This window comes from Bidens hawaiensis, unplaced genomic scaffold (genome assembly GCF_021521415.1).
Source record: "Bidens hawaiensis isolate Kalapana, Puna unplaced genomic scaffold, B.hawaiensis_p1.1 tig00025187_1, whole genome shotgun sequence".
NCBI lineage: Eukaryota > Viridiplantae > Streptophyta > Magnoliopsida > Asterales > Asteraceae > Bidens > Bidens hawaiensis.
Window position 1 is genome coordinate 124,959 of NW_027494009.1, and position 21,466 is coordinate 146,424.

General features: G+C 38.2%; 1 non-coding gene across 1 annotated transcript; it reads right to left on the minus strand.

Annotated features, from left to right (window-relative positions):
- Positions 1-12,725: 12,725 nt before the first annotated feature.
- Positions 12,726-12,798, minus strand: TRNAF-GAA (transfer RNA phenylalanine (anticodon GAA)). The gene has a single exon. It is a non-coding gene; the product is annotated as a tRNA-Phe (tRNA).
- Between the last annotated feature and the right edge of the window lie 8,668 nt (positions 12,799-21,466).

Here is a 21,466-nt window from a genome sequence, read left to right on the forward strand (position 1 = left end):
ATCGTAACAACCTGGACACATGTCCGGACCTAATAGGATGGGCCTTTCTGGCTGTGCAAACGGCTATAACAACCTGGACATGTATCCGCAAACGATAGGACGAGCTATATTGGCCATGTGCACTGTTATAACAACCTTTCCAGCTGTCTTTATGTTATTGGTTGTTACGTCTCGTGCTTCCCAAGGAAAGATCCTTTTACTCCATCAAGAGGGAAGTTAGTTAATTACAGTTGTTCCCCCTGATATCGCCTTCTGGTCAACCTTGCGTGCGGGAATAATACCCTGCGGATGACTCCTGAGGGTACCAGGATTCTTCCGCACATAGTCTCTAGGGTTTGTCATCATTCTTCCTCTATTTCGAGTTATGCGGGTGTTTTTCATGCTCCGCGGGTGACTCCTGCGGAAGTCCTCTTTCACCCGCGGGTTGTTCTCTAGGGTATTTGGGTCTTTTTGGTACCCTACCTCTATAAGTCCCCTGAGTCCATTGTTTCTTTCGCGTGGAGTTTTTATGCTGGTGAACTTTTGGACTTAGGATTTTTTTCTGGGGAATATTTTTGAATTTTCAACTTGGATAGAGATATTTTTGTGTGTTGATGTGGATAACCATAAAAAGGGGTGATTTTTTTTCTGGGGAATATTTTTGAATTTTCAACTTGCAGCTCTAGACAGACAATGTGACGTTAGTGCCGGCTGTCATTGTACCCAACTGTTCACTTTTTTCGCTTTTTCAAATTTCCCGCGCGACGAGATGTATTATCGTTGGATCACCTCTTTCTCTCTCCACTGTCAAAACTTCCATCACATTAACTGCGATGGGTATAAAGAGGGATGGTTATCCTTCTTTAGAAGTTTTATCGCCTTTGATTTCTATTTTCTCCTTAGCCTTTTCCTTCAAACCTCTGATTAAAAATTGCGCTTTGTTCACAATTGCTCGATGTTCTTTCTTGTTGAAATAATGGCCGATGACAAGAAATCTTCATCTTCCCCTGATGTTGATACGATTGAAATTAGTTGGAGACGGCCTGATTTTGAAAAACTTATTATGGCGTACGGAATTCCATCGGAATAGGAACCGGAGTTCCCTGCCGCCGGTTCAGATGCCAGTAAACCTCTATCTGGCAAGATGGCCATCTATGATTATTTTTTCTCCCATGGGAATCTTAGGTTTTCGATAACCAAGTTCATAGGGAATCTATTGAGTGGTCATGGGATATACATTTCTCAGGTCATCCCTTTGGTATCATGTGAATTCGCCATTTTCAATTCGTGTGTAGAGCCAACCAGATTGTGCCTACTGTAGAAAGATTTTCAGCTTTCTAAAAGATGCATGGATGAGAGGGTGGTACAACTGTGCTACTGTATAGAAAAGGGTCATTGGCACCGAACCTCCTCGAAGTGCCTATGAATTGAGAACCAAGTTTTTCTGGTTGAGGGAGGACGTAATCCCCATCACTATGGTCCGTCTCCCGGCCAATGAAAAGCTGCCGGAGATGAATATTGCTCATACCGAGGGGCAAGAGTGGTTCCGCACTCTTATGAAGAAGCCTTCGCCCATGTGGGCCATTCCTAAGGAAGCCCTGGTATGGGCAGCCATGAGCCGTCTATGGCCAAACCCGGGTCTGGAACCTTTTTTCCAGAACGTGGACGAGAGTAAGTGCTTACCAGCTTCCTCATATTTTGTTTTTCTTACAACTTCATACTTATGCTTTTTCCGTTCATTTCAGGTGAGGGGTCAATGATTGACGCCATTTTTTACGACGCAGGATGTCCGCAGAAACGCATTCGCGATGCGAAGGCTCTGCCAATACTAGACAGGAGCCGGGATCACTTCCTCTTCACTACCAAAGTGTGCGCCGAGCTGGTGGCTTCCGAAGCCATTTTCCAAATAGGTACGTATCAAACTCTCGTCCGCTAAATGCTTTAACCTTCGACGGTGTGATTGTAATTATGTCCTTGAGTGATGAATAATCATCCCTCAAGGAATATTATTCTGACGATGCATCTGAGACTTCATCTGTCACACGTGCATTGGCAGAGTTGGAGCGGAAGAGGAAGCAGTGGCCCTCTAAGGCAAGTGACGTATGATCCAGTCACGTGGATGCTGAAGAGGAACCGGCCAAGAAAAAGCATCGGGCTCACTGCCCTAAGAAAAAAAAGATCAGTCTTGTTGATTGCGTGAAGGAATTCGCCAGTAAGTTTATACGAAAAATCTTTGCTTTTTTCTTCTTTTACATTTGACCTTTTGCCTTTGTTTTTTGTAGAGCCAAGTGTAACTCCTGGTGAAGGCGTATCTTCACAGAAACCTCCATCTCCTCCTCCGATTGTTATCATTCCCGATGACGCTTCTGGTTCCACAGGAAAGGAACCCGTTGCAGACGTTGAGGAACCAAAGGCGCAAGAATCACCGCGTCAGACTCCACCTTCTCCTCCCAAGTCTCCTCCTCGTTTTTCAATCTCCTCACCACCGCATCTATCAAGCGAAGGCGGGGTTTCTCATTCCCGACACTCAACTTCTGATTATTATGGGATGAGGAACCATGGGGAGGATGATTACTTACACATCCCGCGCTGGACCTTAGCACATGGGTCTCGCTTTACTAACCCCGACGTCTGTGCTAAATATGTCAGTCCTATGATACCGTCCACTGAACGTGCCTTCCAGCATGGGCGTCCCCGTCAAGATCTCGCTCAAGACTTTAACTCTGTCCTGGCCAACACCATGGCTAGCGGGCAAGAAATTTTGCGAGAATGGCAGTCTATGGGGGAGAAGTGGGGCGAGATGTCCCGGGCCACAGAAGAAGCCAAAAAGAGTGCTGAGGAGCAACGCCTGAAAGCCAACACTACTCAGTGGAAGCTGAAGGATGCTGAAATTGCCCTCAAGGCCGAAAAAGATAGGCAGGCCGCTGCTGCACGCCAATGGGAGGAGGCGCGTAAAAATCAGAACACTGTTGTCCAGGCTGCCTGGGTCGAGGCCCTACGGAAGGGAGAAGACCTGGCCAAGGAACTTGAGACAAACTCCGCTTTGGAGGCCCAAGTTACCCACCAAGGTGTCGTGATTCAAAGTCACGAGGAGGAGTCCCGATTGCAGAAGGAGCATGCGGAGGAGATGAAGAAGAGGGTTGTGGAGCTTAAGGCTGCCCATGAAGCCCCCTTAAAGGCTCATGAGGTGGCGAGGCCCATGGGCCAAATACTATGAGGATAACTTGACAATGGCCGAAGGGTACCACGAGTTAAAGGAGAAGACAAGCGAACCGAAGAGGAAAGTCAGTGGCTTTTGGATGACGGTCTCACGCAGGTAAGTTTTTCCTCTTTCATTCTTTATTTTCTGCTTAGTCTTAGTCATTTTATTGATGTTTGTAAACGTCTTTGCCTTGATAGGTTATCAAGCATATCAAAGAAGGACCTAAGTTGACATATAGCCTTGCTATCTTGCTCAACACCTCATCCCAATCTGGCTGCTTGGTTGGCTTTAAGGAGGGATTGGAGTATGCGCAAGCCAATCTCTCGGTGGAGGAGCACCCGTTGCACGGTCTGGATGTTGCTAAGGAGTATGACATGCACCTGAATGAATATGACAACTTGTCGTTTCCTCTTCAGGCCATGATCCCTGAATTTGCAGCAGCGGGGGATGGCGTCCACCGCTTGAAGGAATACTTACAAGAAACATCAGAGGAAACGCCATCCACCCCACCATCTTCTCCAAAGCCAGACATTTCGTCTTCGCAAATCCGCGGGCCTGAAGATGTGGCTGCTCAAGCTCCATAGCATAGATATAGTTATGTTTTTGTAATCTGTTTCCGTTGTAATCCGCTTTTGATATAATATAAGAAGTTTTATCCGTCACACTTTGTCTTGTAATAATATAAGTGTTAGTCTCAGGATCTTCTTATTTGTTAATGAATGATTGCTCAAAATCATCGATTAATCTTATGGTCTCGCAAGTCCTCTCTGGTATGCAGGCCAGTAACTTATTGTAAGACTTACGCGGAGCCTCTCTGGCACGCAGGCCAGGAATTTATTTTAAGGACACGCAGGTCCTTTCTGGCACGCAGGCCAGAAATTTATTTTAAGGGCACGTGGGTTCTCTCTGGCACGTAGGCCAGGAAATTGTTTTGCCTTGAACACAAGTCTCATTATGGCTTAAATCGAGTACTTTAATAAAATTGGCACACAGGCCTAATTATATTACAAGAAAATGACACAAGATTTCGTTTTTACTGACTATCAAAGCACGCAGGCCGAAAAGGAAATATAAGTAACAATAATATTGCTCACATGTAACATTTTTTTAATTGAGCGATGTTCCAGGTTCTAGGAATTTCTGCCCCGGCCAATCTTTCTAACTTGTAGGCGTCTTTTGATAATACTTTTTTTTATCCGATAAGGCCCTTCCCAAGGGGGGGCTAATTTGCCCAGAGGTTCTTGACCGGATGCCTCATTGTTGCGGCTGACAAAGTCTCCCGCATCGAAGTTACATTTTTGAACCCTTGAGTCATAATATTTTTGCAACTGACGTTTATAGTTATGCTCACGCATCAGGGCTAGTTTTCTCCTTTCTTCAAGGAGATCTAAGTTCATCCGCAGCACTCTTTCATTATCTTTGTTAGACATCATTCTTGCGGATGGACCTCCAATCTCGGCTGGGATCATGGCTTCCGTACCATACATTAAACTAAACGGTTTTTCCTGAGTTGTTTGATTTATTCTAAGTGCGAAAAGCCCAAAGTACATGGGGAAATTCATCCACCCATCCAGTTCGCCTAGTTCCCAATCGTGCTTTGATTCCATCCTTAATGGATCTATTGGCTCTTTCAACCTGTCCATTAGCCTGCGGATGGGCTACAGATATTAACACTTGGGTAATTTGGAGTTCTTTCAGCCAATCGTGAAGCCCTCCATCAGCGAACTGAGTTCCGTTATCACTCACCAGTTCCTGCGGGAGGCCAAACTGGCAGATAATGAATTCCCATAAAAACTTTTTAATGCTGGCAGCCGTGATGGATGCTACTGCTTAGCTTCTACCCATTTTGTGAAATAATCGATTGCTACGATTAAGAACTTCACGCGTCCAGGGGCTTATGGGAATGGACCTATGATGTCAATCGCCCACTTCTGGAACGGCCATTCTGATGTGACTGGTACTAACTTATTTTTTGGTCTTAGGGTGTTAGGATCGTGGCGCTGACAAGAATCATACTTTCTGATTTCTTGTACTGCATCCATATACATTCCCGGCCAGTAGTACCTCGCATTCACGAGTTTTGCCACTACCATCCTTGGACCAGTGTGGAGGCCACATATGCCTTCATGAATTTCTCTTATTAAATTATTCGCATCCTCGGCGTCTACGCATCTCAAGAGTGGACCGAGGAAGGATCTGCGGTAAAGGACTTCATCTTGTACATGGTAGTTTAAAGCTTTGTGCCTGATTTTTCGAGCCACCGCCTTTTGTTCCGGGAGTATACCAGAAGTTAGGTATGCTATAATCGGTGTCATCCAAGATTCAACTCCTGTCTGTATGACCAAAACCTCATGTTGCGGCATAGAAGGACAATCCAAGACTTCGATGCGGATGTCTTTTGCTAAGTGTTCAAAATTCGTTGAAGCTAATTTGCTAAGAGCATCCCCTTAATTGTTCTCACTTCTCTTGATGTGTATAACATTACGGGATGAAAACTGAAGGATCAAGTTTTTTGCTTGTGATAAGTATGAAGCCATCACATCATTTCTTGCTTCATATGTCCCATTGATCTGTCCAGCTATCAGCATTAAATCTACACGAGCTTCCAAGTGTTTAACCCCAAGTTTTTTGGCTATCCACAGACCTGCCAAGAAAGCTTCATACTCTGCCTCATTATTGGCACTTTTGAAGTCCAATTTTATGGCATAAGTAAATTCATAGCCTTCTGGTTTTACCAATCTAAGGAATGCTCCCGAACCTTCACCACTTGAAGCCCCATCCGTGAACAATGACCAAACTTGATCACGTTCAGGAGGTGTTGGGGTTTGCTGTTCAACAAGGCATTCTTGTTTTTTTTCTGCAGAACCTTTGTGATGAAATATGCTAGCACTTGGCCTTTAATCGCAGGACGAGGTATGTATTCAATTGAATGTTCCCCCAATTCTATGGCCCATTTTTCCAATCTCCCGGATAATTCAGGATTACTCGGCACATTCTTCAATTTGTATCCCGTCAACACGTTGATCGGATGTCCCTAAAAATATCTGCGGAGGCGTCTTGCCGCATAAACTAATGCTAACACCAACTTCTCAAGCATTGAATATATGGTCTCTGGGTCTGTCAATGTTTTGCTGACATAGTAAATCGGAGTTTGAACATTTTTTTGTCCGTCAACAGTACAGCCCCAATTGCAATATCAGACCCCGAAAAATACAGTGTCAATGGTTCTCCTGCTTGTGGTGCAGTTAAGGTAGGAAAATGCATTAAGTGGTTTTTAACTTCCACAAACGCTTGCTCTGCTTCCGCAGTCCATTTGAACTATGCCTTCTTTAAACAGTTTCTTAAAGTTGAAACAAAGGGGAAAGACTTAGCCGCATGATTAGCCAAGAATATGTTCAAGGCTACCAACATCCCATTTAGTGTTTGCACATTTTTGAGGGAAGAAGGTGAGGGCATGCAGGAGATTGCCTGAACTTTATCTGGGTTAGCTTTGAAACCCGCATCCGTGACTATTAAACCTAAAAACTTTCCTTCCTTCATGCCAAAAGAGCATTTGCTGGATTTAGCTTCATGTTGATCTTCCTCAAAGTATCATACATCTCTTCTAAATCTCGTAACATCTGATCTTCTTCTATGCTCTTGATTACTAAATCATCCATATATACTTCCAGATTTTGCCCGATCTGATCCTTAAAGTCTTCGTCCATCAAACGTTGGTATGTGGCACCCGCATTTTTTAATCCAAAGGGCATCATCTTGTGACAAAATGTTCCCTGGTCAGTGCAGAATGCCGTTTTGTCCTCATCAGCTGCCGCAATGCGGATCTGGTGATAGCCTTTGTATGCATCGAGTAAACATTTAAACTTGAAAGGAGCTACTGAATCAACCTTTAAATCAATCTCTGAAAGTGGATAACAATCCTTTGGACAAGCTTTATTCAGATGCTTAAAGTCGATGCACATCCGCCATGTTCCATTACTTTTGGGAACGATGGCCAGATTTGCAACCCACCTTTGATACTTAATTTCACGAATGATTCCAGCTTTCAACAGATCATGGACTTGTTCATTCATGGCCTTTGTTTGCTCGTGACCCATTTTTCTCTTTTTCTGGACGATTGGTGTAAAGGTTGGGTTCACCCGCAATTTGTGTTCCACAGTCTGCCTTGGAACACCTATCATATCTACGGGTTGCCAAGCGAAAACGTCTATGCTTCTTGTTAACAATTGTTTCAAGAATGTCCTCACTATCTTAGAGAAAGCAGGTCCAATCGTAACCGTCTGATCTGGAAATTTTTTGTTCAACACCCATTTCTCTGGCTCAGTCCTTTCCATCTATTTTGGCATCTTTCTTGGCTTCGAACTACCCGTCGTGAAGCAATGCTTGTTTACGCGGATGATTGAGATGCATGTATGAGTTGGAACTCCTACTACGCCATGAGCTGTTGACAGATGAGCATTGAAGTCTCCAATTGCTTCTCTCCCGAGAATTATGTCCTGCTTTGATTTGGCTGGCAGAACCAAGAATTCCATATCTTTTAGTCTGGAGTGAACTCCATCACTGAGTGTAACCGGGAAATAAATCACCCCTCGCGGGTGCATAACTTCGTAACCAAAACCAAAAACTGGTGCATGAATGGGTTTTAATCTCACCTTGTCTTCTTCATCTAACTGCTCGAAACATTGTTCATACATTATGTCAGATGTGCTTCCAGTATCGAAGAAAACATATTGTGACCGGTAATGACCAATCAGAGTGGTGATTATCAACGGGCTTTTATTGCATGGGCCCCTTTTTACCCGCGGGAAAATTACAGGTTCAATTTCCACTCTTCGTCATCAAACTGTTGTCTTTTATACCCGCTAATCTGCCCGCCATGAATCATGTGAACATTCAAATATTTAACTTGCTTTTTGGGTGGACCAGAATTAGCTTGCGCGGGTGATTTGTTACTCCCTTGCCTTACATTTTTTACCAAATGTTCCAACTTCCCAGATTTAACAGCTACCTCAATCTAATTTTTCAGGGTAATACAGTCATCTGTTTTATGACCAATATCATCATGATACGCACACTGTTTCTTAGGCTTAAGGAATGCTCTTTTAGCCATCAGCTGAGGTTTCTTGAAGTGTACGTTCTCTGTGGTTAAAATTTCACAAGGGGCTTTTGCCAGCGGGGTCCAACTATTGGAATTTTGTGTTGAAGTGCTTGCTTTGTTTTTGTTACCAATCAACGATCTTGCATCGAACTGTTTTGATGTATCCGCATAGGGTTGGAGTCTTGACCAAATGGTCCCCTTGGCTTGTCTATTTGGTACCATGGGTGTCTGTCTAGGACTTTCAAACCCTAACATTTTTTTCTGTTCTCGCAGACAGTTTTGCGGCCGACATAGTCTCATTCCATGCTTTGGGTATTCCATTTTACCAGTTAAGGTGCGGATCAACGCGTTGCTCCGCACATTCTTATGGAATGCCCCTCGTAACATGTCTTCACTGAACCCACCAATGTTAAGACTCTCGTCATTAAACCGGGAGATAAAGTCTTCAATAGACTCGTTATCACGTCTGATGACGTCTAGAATTTCAGAAGGATCACGGGTGTGTTTCTTCTACTGGCTAAAGTGTTGAGAAAATTTTGCCACCAGGTCATCCCAACTTTTATTTCGTCCATCAGGTAACTTTTAAAACCATTCACGCGCCGCCCCAGTCAATGTCAATGTGAACATGTGGCACCAATAGAGAAGAGTCCAACCACTGACTCCTCCCACTGCCACGAAATTCAATAAGTGATCGCTAGGATCTGTCATCCCATTGTATTTTCCTAATGAGGTAGGGATTTTCGCGTTAACTGGGAATGGAGTCGTTGCAATGCCCGCTATGAACTTTGACTTTTCAGCAAATGCTACGGGACGATAAGGTTTTGTGAAGTCTTCTTCCGCATCACTATGGTACTCTGTATGGCAAACTATCGCACGCGAGCGGCTAATTCCCTATCTATCATGGATTCTGCTATCACCACTGAAATAACTGACTTCACTTGGACGATACGTTGGATCATAACTTCTGTATTCAACTCTGCAGGAAAGCTCGCGTATGATTGTGCGAGGACGGTCACGCCTCCTTCTTTCAAAATCGCTCTCAGAAAGTCGTTCCGTCTGAAGGCTATCCCGCATCTGGCTCCTTTGAACTGTCGTAGGAGGAGACGGAGATCTCCTGAGAGTCTCATCATAAGCCAAAGTACGGGCGCGGGTTCGCTCTTCACAAATCATGCGCTCATACTCAGCTAAAGCATTCTCTTGTTGAATGAGTAACCAGTCCTCGGGAGATTGAATCCCTTCAGATATGAGGTTACGACGGTGCGATCTCGTCGGTTCATAATTATCAGATTCGTCTTCCAGGCCTAATTTTGTATGGGCTCGACGTGTCTCAACTGTAACATGTCCTAAGTCACCCGGAGTTGGACCTCCAGGCGCTTCGACACTAATCGTACGCCTACCAGTTGCCGGAGTTTCCGTCGGCCCTTGGAGAGATTGACTCATATCGTTCGGAACAACAAAAAACTCTTACAATTCTGATACAAGCACGGATTGCGCCAATGAAGAAACACGGATCTAATCCTTTTGGAGTTAGATCAATGAGTCCACAGGGTACGGGTCAACAATTACCAAACTAACGATACAAGTCCGATCTCCCAAGTCCAATGACATAAACCTACAAAATAACCACCATGAGCTCGTTACGGGAAGGACAAGAGGGGGGTCTTCCCGTAACCACCCTACAGCGTGAGAATAAGTACAGTTCCGGTGGAGAGAAAGTACGTAGGTATTTTTAGTAGATAATTGGGAGTGAATGAATACCTCATGGAAATGACGATGGGTATTTATAGCTGAAGGATGGGGGAATATAATTGGTCCATCTGTCCCTTTCTAGAAGATGCTTTCGTAACAACCTGGACACGTGTCCGCACCTGATAGGATGGGCCTTTCTAGCTGTGCAAACAGCTATAACAACCTGGACACGTGTCCACAAACGATAGGACGAGCTATCTTGGCCATGTGCACGGTTATAACAACCTTGCCAGCTGTCCTTCTGTTTTTTGCTGTTACGTCTCGTGCTTCCCAAGGAAAGATCCTTTTACTCCTTCTAGAGGGAAGTTAGTTAATTACAGTTGTTCCCCTTGACATCACCTTCTAGTCAACCTTGTGGGCGGGAATAATACCCTGTGGATGACTCCTAAGGGTGCCAGGATTCTTCCGCACATAGTATCTAGGGTTTGTCATCATTCTTCCTCTATTTTGAGTTATGCGAGTGTTTTTCATGCTCCGTAGGTGACTCCTGAGGAAGTCCTCTTTCACCTGCGGGTGGTTCTTTAAAGGTATTTGGGTATTTTTAGTACCCTACCTCTATATATATATATATATATTAATAGATTCGTCAATTTTGATGTTTCAACTTCATCTTCTTTTCTTGATACTTGTGTGCTTTTGATCTATCTAACAATAGGTTTTCATTGGATTCTTAGGTTCGTTGCAGTAGGTACTTGACTGAACTATTGGAGGAACGCCAGAAACTCTAGCTATTTATAAGTTCTTCCTAAGGCAACAGATTATTAAATCAAGATTCAATTTTTATGAAATTTTCTTTATTGATGTTAGGATTTTTGAGTTCATGATTTGACAAATAATATTATTCAGAATAATATTGGTTGTTGCATATCCCTTTGTACAAATAATATTAAAATCCAATTAATATAGATACTTTTGGAATGGGCCAAATAGAAAATAGGCAATGTGAAACGGGCCAAACGGGCCAAACGGGTGATGGTCAAAACTCTATTTTTGAAACGGGTTGGCTTGGGTTGGCAAGAAACATATTTTGTCCAATAATGTCCTTCTCTATATGAACAAACCTCTAATCGAGGTAAAGTATTTAAACCATGATTATTCCTTTCATCTAATAATCTATCCCCTCATTACATCTTTGTTTTTTTATAAAATGATATAGAATCGTATGTGTAAACATATTCTTCTGGGGCTTTGTTTAAGGTCGACTCTTCGACCACCGTGAGATCGTATCCCTTAATGTGTGGGAACCAGATGGAATATGTAAACCCTTGTCCCATGTCAGACTCGCACCCATGATTAAAGCCATAATTCTTCTCTTCATACAAGTGCCCTTCAAACTGACCCAAATATAAATCTAATATGCGTCTCCAATTAAAAGAGCAAGCTTCTTATGACTAAACCAACATCTCAAGACTTATACTTTAGTGTTTAATGTTGACTTTAAAAAGATTAAAAGTTATATTACAATATTTTTAAGATGTAATTATCAGAGATTTTCCGTCCGATCCAATTTTTTAAATAAAGAAAAATCTCGTCGCGGAAAAATCTCGTGCATGGGCATTAACTTCTAGTTTTTGTTATAAATTTGAGTCTACGTATAAACATGCCAAGTGATTGTCCCATTCGTTAATTCATTGCCATATAATATTGTTTAAAATGATGTTTAGGTATGAATTTAAACTTGGTTATATAACGTGAAGTTACGTTTATTTCTTCAATTCTTCTATTTCTGGATTACAAAATTAAATACGGATGAAATAACAATTTTAATATAACTAGTCTAACCTCAGAAAATTAACACGTATACGTTAAAAACTACGGATGAAATAACAATTTTAATATAACTAGTCTAACATCAGGAAATTAACACATATACGTTAAAATGATGGGAAAATAATATGAGTTAGCTGTTCCTAAGATTGCATGTTGCTATGTTTACGTGTAGCCATGCACGTAGTGAGAAAACCTAGTAATCCAAATGATAATAAATGTAACATCCGGCTCTCATACCATCAATATTATTCGTTTTGCTCACGAGGAGTTTTCAGATTTGATTTTGGTTGCCCAGATGGAGACTTCCCAAAACGGCGCCCATGCTGAAAATACTCCCACTTGTGTGCGTTTAACTTTGGAACTCTCCTTTCGTCCACTAGCATTAAGCCCAATACGCGTTGGTGGTTTAAGATGCTGGACATTATAAAGTAAGAATCTATCGTCCGTGGTCGATGTGGGATTGACCTCTTTGATCTCATCGTTATCCTAGAATTCCGTATGTTTTCTGGGTTTGGAAAAGTGTGAATTTTCAAGAACGGGAATCTTATGATATGTTAGGAATCTCTTATGATAATTATCCACGTTTGAAACGTATCTTAATGCTTGAAAGTTGTATAGGATGGCCATTACGTAAGGATTATATTGCTCCCAATTTTTATGAAATACAAGATGCTCATTGAATGATAAAAAAAATCTTAACTTCTACAATTCTTACAATTCTATAGATTTAAGGTTCTATTCTAGATTAAACAAAATAACTGAAGTCTTGTTTGTTTTATGGTTTGTATTTTTATTATGTATAGAATAAAAAAATAATAAAAAATAAAATTAGAGTTTCATTGGGATTCTCAAATTTGGAAAATACTTAATGAATATGTATTCATATCAATGAATTAGTAGAGTAGATCCTCATACAAATTAATCATGTGTCAGGAACCAGATTTGAACTGGTGACACGAGGATTTTCAATCCTCTGCTCTACCAACTGAGTTATCCCGACTAATCCTGATGTCTCATTCTCATTTTCATTTTACTAGAGAACGTGGGTCTTTGTCAATTGAACGGGTTCTCGATTAGGTTTACCCCATCATCCAATCCAGGATGTAGGATCCGCCTAGAGTGTACCTCACGGCAACCTCGGGACTCAACATCCATGATGAGGTTTGTCTCACCAACCTGAAGGATTTGTAACACTTGGCCCTTCATACCACCAATATTGTCCACTTTGCTCACAAAGAGTTTACAACTTTGTTTTTGATTGCTAGGTCGAGGTGCCCATCTTGATTCAACTCCCACTTGAGCACATTTAACTGTGGATCTCTCCACTCGTCTACTAGCATAAAGCCCAAAATGCGTCGATAATTTAAGAGACTAAATATTCTTTATGAAACAAGAATCTCTCATGTCTACGGCAGATGTAGGATTAGCCTAGGGTGTTACAATAAAAGTATTTAAAAAAACTTGAATAAAAAATTGATGGTTCTATCATGTTTTATTTTAAAAACCAACTTTTATGGTACGGTTACGGTTTTGTTTTTTTTTAAATCTAATGGTGAAAAGGTGATGTGGGGAGATCAAACGTTCGCCAAATAATGACGACATGAGTTATGGAATTACAAGAGTTTAAAATTAATATTTTATGTCTTTTGGTTTAATCATTAGAAGCCCAATGGTATTCTATTTCTTTTAAATACTTGAGATTTTGTAGTGTAAACAAATCAGGTTTGGAATATATGGAAAAAAAAATCATTTCCTCTCTATCACATTGTGTGTTAGTGTGTGAAGTACTTAATTATCGATATTCTTTGTAAATCAACGATAGTTGAAAGAATTGATCCTGGTATTCGTGTGAATCAACATGTTCAATTATTATCTTATTTACGATCTACGTCTTTTCTGGAAGTTCGGAGAAGAATCACACGGGTATTTACAGAATCAACGTGTTTGACTTCCAATTTTATCATCACGCTGCGTCAAAAGGGAACAAACGTTAAAAACAACATTTGTATTTTATATTTTCTCGTTAGAGAAATTTACAGTTTTCGTCCCTCGGGTTTAAAAGCAGAGTCACTATTAGTCTCTGAAAAAAATTGAACTTATTTAATCCTTGGGGTTTAAAAAACGAACTGGATTAGTCCCTACATCTAAGTTTTGTTAGTTTTTCTATCCAAAAACATGTGCAATTATTGTTATACCCTTGATTCATTATAAGTGTTAAAAAAATCGATCAATTGAAGCCCTAATTCATTGATCTATCAATCCAATAAACGTAATGTGTGTCTTCAACCTGCAACAACTCAACCATGGCGGACTACGAATCAACAAAGCCTCTGAATCCTTTCACGTCGATCATTTCTAAGTTCACTGAGCTTCTTGCTAGCTTCCGATTTCCACCGCCGCCGATGAAAGTGGAAATTGAGGCTGGTTAAACGGTTATTCACGGCGGTGAAGTGGTGGAGGACTCGAAACCGGTGAAGCCCTCCAATCCTCTTAGAGTCTAATGATCGAATTTGCAACGCATGATCAGAGAAATGACCATCGTGTTCGAGTATCTCGGATCTGCCGGAAGGCTGCGTCACAGATATCCTATCGATGACGTCACCTCGCGATGCCTATCTGCCTTGATCTCCAAAGCATTCCATTCAGTTGCAGATTCTGACGCCATTTGGATTACCTTTAAATCATCGGGAAGGCGGTTTCTCCTGTGGTTTTTAACTCTACCACTGGCGACCAAGTGGTGAATGATGAGTTGAAGAAGTGACGGAGGACTCCAAACTGAGGCCGGAAAAACGGTTATTGGGGCTTCAATTGATGAATTAGGGCTTCAAATCATCTTGGCATCAGTAAATTAAGGCTGAATTGATAGATCGACGTTTTTAACTCTTATAATGAATTAGGGGTGCATTAATAATTGCACATGTTTTTGGATGGGAAAACTAATGAAAGTTAGATGTAGGGACTAATTCGGTTCGTTTTTAAAATTCCAAGGATTAAAGCAGTTCAATTTTTTTTTCAGGGACTAATAGTGACTATTTTTAAACTTCAAGAACGAAAACAATAATTTTCTCTTTTTTTTATAAATATAAGAAAGTTTTGTTACGTGTTTTTTTAATATAACATATTAGTCATCATTATTTCTCTTTTTCTAAATTAATATGTTGTCTTCCTATTGATGCAAACATGGGTCGTTTTAGGGATAGGCAACCAATCCTGGAAAAATTTGATGCAAAGATTTTCAATGGAAGGCTAAAATCTTATCTTTTTGGTGGTAGGCTAACACTTGTTAAATCTATGTTAGAGAGTTTGGGAGTTTATTGTTTCTCAATTTTTAAAGCCTCAAAGAAAATGCTTAAGAAGTCATTGTGAGGAACTTGGAAGGGCTAAGTAAACTAGATGAGACTATAAACAGGGTAAAATGATCTTTCAAGATAGGCTGTGGGTCCAACTCCGGATGGTTGACAAGACACAATTTTGATTGGATACATGGGCGAGTAACGAACTGCTAAATATTAAAATTTTCACTATTCTTTGAGTTGAAAAAAAAAAACATTCTTGTTGTTCAAGATTGCTATGAAGTGTTGGAGGAAGTGTTCAAGTGTGTTTGGAGATGGAAAAGAATCCCTAGATCAACCCGTTTGAAGAATGAATCTACTATTATAATAAATAAAAATGTAATTGTGCCACTTGGCACTTATTTGTTCAATATTATGCCATGTGGCTTCCTTTGTAGACCATATTTAAACATTACTGTCTTATTTGAGCATCCAGAATTTTGAAACCGATGTCAATAATTAACTTCCTTAATTTATACATTCTAATTTTCCAATCACAAACCTTCCTAACTTTATATTCCTCAAATTGTTCTTTCGTTTCTATGAATTTAGGCCATGCTTCTTACAATCATTTAGTTACTATCTTCGATTTCGTAATTGATTCGTTCGTTTATCTGCAGGTGTGTTTTATGCTTTCGGATTGGCGAAAAGCCTCTGATTTTGGATCTTTGGTAGGTTATTCATCAAACTGGGGATGCGTAGGGTATAGCTTAAGTTGATTTCTTCAATGGTTTTTAATTTCTTTCTTTAATTTTTATTTTGTCTAACTGGCAGGTATCGTTATGTTGCTGAAGATTGTTATATCTCTGGTAATGACATGTTTTATTTTTGTTTCCCGATTGTTTTGTTCAATTATGTGTGCATGTCTCTGATTTTAGTAAAATCTCTCTGATTTGCAGGCATGTCATGTTTTTTTTCTCTCTGTGTCATTTTTGAAATTGACATGCAAATCAAGTATTCGATGAAATGCCTCAATGAGGCATGAGACTGCTATTTACCTTATGCTCTTTGTTGTTATCTGTTTAGCTATATTTAGAAGTCAATCTTCAGTTTTTTTTTTTTTTAATTTATGGTTTAGGGAAACGAAAGTTGAACCTTTTTTTTAGTTAAAACTTAAAAGAATGTTTTGTCAAACCATCTGTTGATTTGAAACTTTTAAGTCGAAATACCGTCTTATGGAACAAGTTGTCAGCCATTTTGGTGATTTTGATATTTTCCTTAGATTTTTCTTCTCTCTCCGACTCTTGAAAACGGAAAGTGTCATGGTTTCCGGTGATTGCACATTCACGGATCTACAAAGTGACATTGAACAACTTATGAGTAAATGTCTAGGAACAAAAATGTTCAGGTTTCTTTTGTGAATTATAAGCCTATAAAGACTAATAATTTTAAATTTAACACATAGTGTTTTTGGTGGTATGCACCTTTTTTTTTCTATGCATTAGTCCAAACTTCATGTCTAGGAACACTTAGTCCAAACTTCATGTCTAGGACATATAACGTTTGGAGCATGGACATTTTTGTTCCTAGACATTTACTCATAAGTTGTTCAATGTCACTTTGTAGTCTTATAATTTAAGGACATATAGGAGGAGCATGAAGTTTCCATAAAAATGTAGTTTTATAAGAATACGAGGTAACTACACTCTCATGGACATTATAAGACTATAAGGACATTTTTGCTTCAAACTTATGAAGTTTCCATAGCGAAGATCCAAACTTCATGAGTTTGGAGCATTAAGGACATATTCGAGGTAACTACATTCTTATAATGTTTGTTAAGTACATATTTACATTTTTATAGTGTGTTGTTTTTCATTCTATTTATTTTAGGATGCTTAAAAGATAAAGCATTTGGGCTACTTTTGACCCTTACAACCTGTTTTCTTCTTAAGTAAATTTTGTATTCGACTTGTAGAGATAAAAACATAACCAAAATCAAACTCATAGTAACTTTGATGTAGCCACTTGCAGGTTGGTGATCTTGCAATCCTATGTTAAAAGGATCTCAAGCTATATGCATGATCAATGATAAATGGTTTTCAGCGTTGTAAGTTTTTTTATTTCTTTTTTAAGGGTTATTACTAACAATGTAATAATGATAATTTACACTAAATGCTTGAAATATTTTGTAGTATTATTTCCAAACTACTTGTAAGTTTGTTGACCTCCATCTAATGCTTTGATCTTCATGTATTGATGGGTCTGTTTGTGGCCTAAACACATGTTTCTTGGATATCTCAAATGTAAAAGACATCAATTTTGTATTACTTGATATTTAATATCGAGTACATTTGATCATACATGAATTACAGTTGACTTACTCATTCTGATCAATTTGCTGTTGACTTATTGATTCTGATAACTAAACACAACCTCATGTATCAGTACTTACGCAATTACTGCTTTTAATTATTTTGTAGTTTAGTGGTTTTTTAAACTCACAAGTTAAACGAGTTTACTATGGTCAACAAATATTCTTTTGAATGCGAAGATAAATAAATAAAGTTATGACATAGTGATATGAAACTTGATGGTTAATATATATTTTATTCAACCCGTGTATTACGGGTTTGTAACCTAGTTGGAGATATGTTTAAATATTATTTCAAGTGTAGAGTTGAAAAGGAAGCGGACGTGTGGTTGTGGAAAGGAGCTGATGGGCTAAGTGACACATTTTTCTTGTTAAAAACCTCATATGGACACATATTGTTAAAAAGCATATCGATAAGGTGAAGTATTTCATTTGGCAATTACTTATGGATAGGATCTCAACAAAGATGACCTTACCTCATTTGGCAATTACTTATGGATAGGATCTCAACAAAGATGACCTTATTGGTAAGAGGAATCAATGTTGGAGATGTCAAATGTGTGTTTGTGTGATTTTGAACCGGAATCCTCATTACATCTAATGATTCATTGCCGGGCGGAAAAGTCAGTTTGGGCTAGTGTGCATTATGGGTAAAGTTACCAAATGGGTTTTTGACTTGATTAAAGAGAGATTGGAATGTCCGGTGAAGTTTAAACATAATAAATTCAAGTGTGAGGCAGTTCAAGATATATTGATTGTCACTTGTTGGATGGTTTAGAGAGCTTGTAATGACATTATTTTCAATAATAAACCGTTTATGGCCACAAATTTGGTCAATGTTATTAAAGCCCTCTCATTCCTTTGGGTCAATCAAAGAAGAAAAAGACCGCATCTAGATTGGGAGAAAGAGTATAGATTGAATTTCGTTAATTTTCTTTTATGAGCTTGTAGTAGTTTATGTTGTTCGTGTTTACTTTTTGTTATTTATTTATTTATTTGTGCTCTTAGAGCATTCACATCCAATCCATCTCTAAATTCAAATTACACTAAAAATCATTATATTTTTTCTCTCTATTTCAATTAAATAATAATTTTTATACATTTATCATTATCTTCTCTTTTCCTCAGTCACAACAATTTTCAAGAAATATTAAAAATTTATAGTGGGTGAACAGTAACTCGCCAAATCATAAAAACACCTCTCACATAAAATAGAGGATCGGATGAGAATGCTCTTACGTCTTATAAGTTGTCCCTTTTTTTCTCATGAATGATATTGGGTTTCTATAAAAATAAAGTCCAAAGCCAGCCGTTGGTTAAATGAATTAACCAAGTATCTTTCTCAATACTGTTTTAATCGAACCATTTATAATTGGAACCGACTATGAAAAACTAAAAATCAAAATACAAGTTATTTGTTCATGTTTGACTCCTAACATAAATTGTGAAGTGATCCATATTCACACAACCCTGGTCATGAGGGATGATTATGTTTACGTAAGGATATTAAAATGTTATATATGGTTGTTTATTTCTTTTGGTATAAGTTTTCGATTATTTTACATTATTATCTCTCAACTCGATAAAGCAATCAAATATTAAATAATAACATGGGGTTAGCTTGCAACCAATAACTGCCCTTAATAAATTCGAGCAGAAGATGTGGTGATCAGTGAGGGGTATTATCGACATTTCATGACGTAGCCAGTTATCTATTATCCAACAAGTAAAACGATGTCCTTTGAATCGAATTTAATAGCGTACTTGCCATCTCGACGCTTCCAAACTAAAATGTTTGATTTTGTGTGTTGACTTCTAGAAACAACTTTTCCAACTCATATATTTTTTTATTGAATTATACTTAAAAATAAAAAATTGCAGGCTGTAGTAACTCTTTTAACGTTGTGTTTAAATATATTAAAACGTTAATGGAACAAAAATTGTCTCAAAATCATTAGTAATTGTAAGATGAATTATTAAAATATCATTATTCATTGGTACTAATAAAACAAGCATTTATTTTCTTTGATAACTTGTTACCTAATTTTTTTATTAGTTTTATTTGTATATGAAAATCTCGACCTCCTTCTTTTAATTAGCGTTAAGCCCCTCTATTGCAGCTCATGAAAACAATTTTTAGGTCCGCAACTACCTCAATTATTATGTTTCCTATTAAAAAATATCAATTTTTTAAACGAATCAGTACACTTTTATATTGACCTATCATGTAAGTTAATCTCAGTTGACGTTTAAAATGGATAACATCTCACAAGAATACTAGTACACTATATGTTTTTCTTTGGTGTTATGATTTGACATATTAATTGACATGTTGATTATAAAATAATTTGTATTATTGGTTTCTTAAAGACATTCGTGTGACTGATGCTAACGTTCAAAGTAAAACGCGTGACATTTTTTGCCCGATATAGTAAGAGACTTCATCTCAAAAGTGACGTTTTCCACCGCTAAAATGACCAAAAATATATGCTGCTATTCAACCAACAAAATAAGAATATAAAAGCTGGAAAATTTTAGAATCAACGGTTTGTAGTTTGTATATCAACCAGGTGTCTTACACGGTGCATTGCACCAAGCTGATGTTCATATTGTAAATATTAAGAATTGGCGTGAAATCATCCGGCATCGACAGAGTCTGCATTAGAGCGTATAAAAAAAACTGGAACAATTCCGGTGGCGAACCCGACACAAATTCGGTCGGCATCGAGTTTAAGAAGCGGAAAAAAATTGTCCACGCCAAAATACAATAAATTAACAAATTTGAATAAAAAAACACGGCCAACCAAAAAAAACACACATATGTTGAGCCCAAGAAATTACGTGAATTCAGTCGGAATCATTGGACGGTATTCACAATAACAAAAACTTGCGCTTTGTGGTGGCGAACTAGAATGAATTTGGTCTGTATCGGCACTAGGTCGTAAACATACAACTCACTCGTTATCGATGATACCGACACTAAATCGTATGCTCAAAATAATTTAACATAATAAATAAATAAATACCTTGAAGTGTTAATATGGGATTGGTGCCATGTGGACCGATCAAATCCACCACGACACCAACCCATGAATTTTAATTATATATAGCATCAACAATACCGACACTAAATTGTAGATTAAAAATACTTTAACAAAAAAAAAGAACTTGAAGTATCATAATGGGATGAATGACACGTGGACCAATCAAATTCATCGTAACACCAACTCATGGTTTCAATTATATATAGCATTTTGTTTTCAATTTTATAGTATTATTTAGAAACAATTATAAATAAGTTTACTTGCACATATCTCCTTTACCTCAAATTATTTTATATTTATGTTTGAAAATCTTTAGCAATCTAATATGATGAAGTCATGAAACAATAGTCATATTTTATGAGTTTTTTTTCCAAAGAGGTGTTGGTGAAAAAACTATTTACCAATATAGTGTTCATTGAGAAATATTTACTAAAATGGTGTTTTTGGTAATTGTTTTGTTTCTCACTCCTACTCTTGCTGGTAATTGAATAAAACTAAGATTGACACATGTAAATATAAATGTACTGGAATTTTTAATAAATATATATGACTAATGAAATCTATATTTAAATAAAAAGCTATATTTAATACATTTTAGGATAAAAAACTATTTTGGAAGAAAAGAAACCTGCATATAAAAAGTTATCCCGTTGAGCACTAAAATTCTCACTAAGACCTGTATTTGAAAAAAAAATAGTATTAATAAATTTTTAAAATAAAAAAAATATATAACTATTTTGGAAACTAAAAATAAACGATCTATTTAATAATTTATAAACCAAATCAAAAACACATTGTAGTAATATATTATATATTCGTGTAACATATTATTTTTAGTTCCATCGGTTTTATTAAAAGCTTATCCTTTTGAGCACTTTAACTTTTAATAAACCTAGATTTAAATGAAACCAATATTAAAAAAAACGTGTTTAATTTTTTTTTATCTACGAAAATAAAAACTGTGTTGGAAAAATGAAA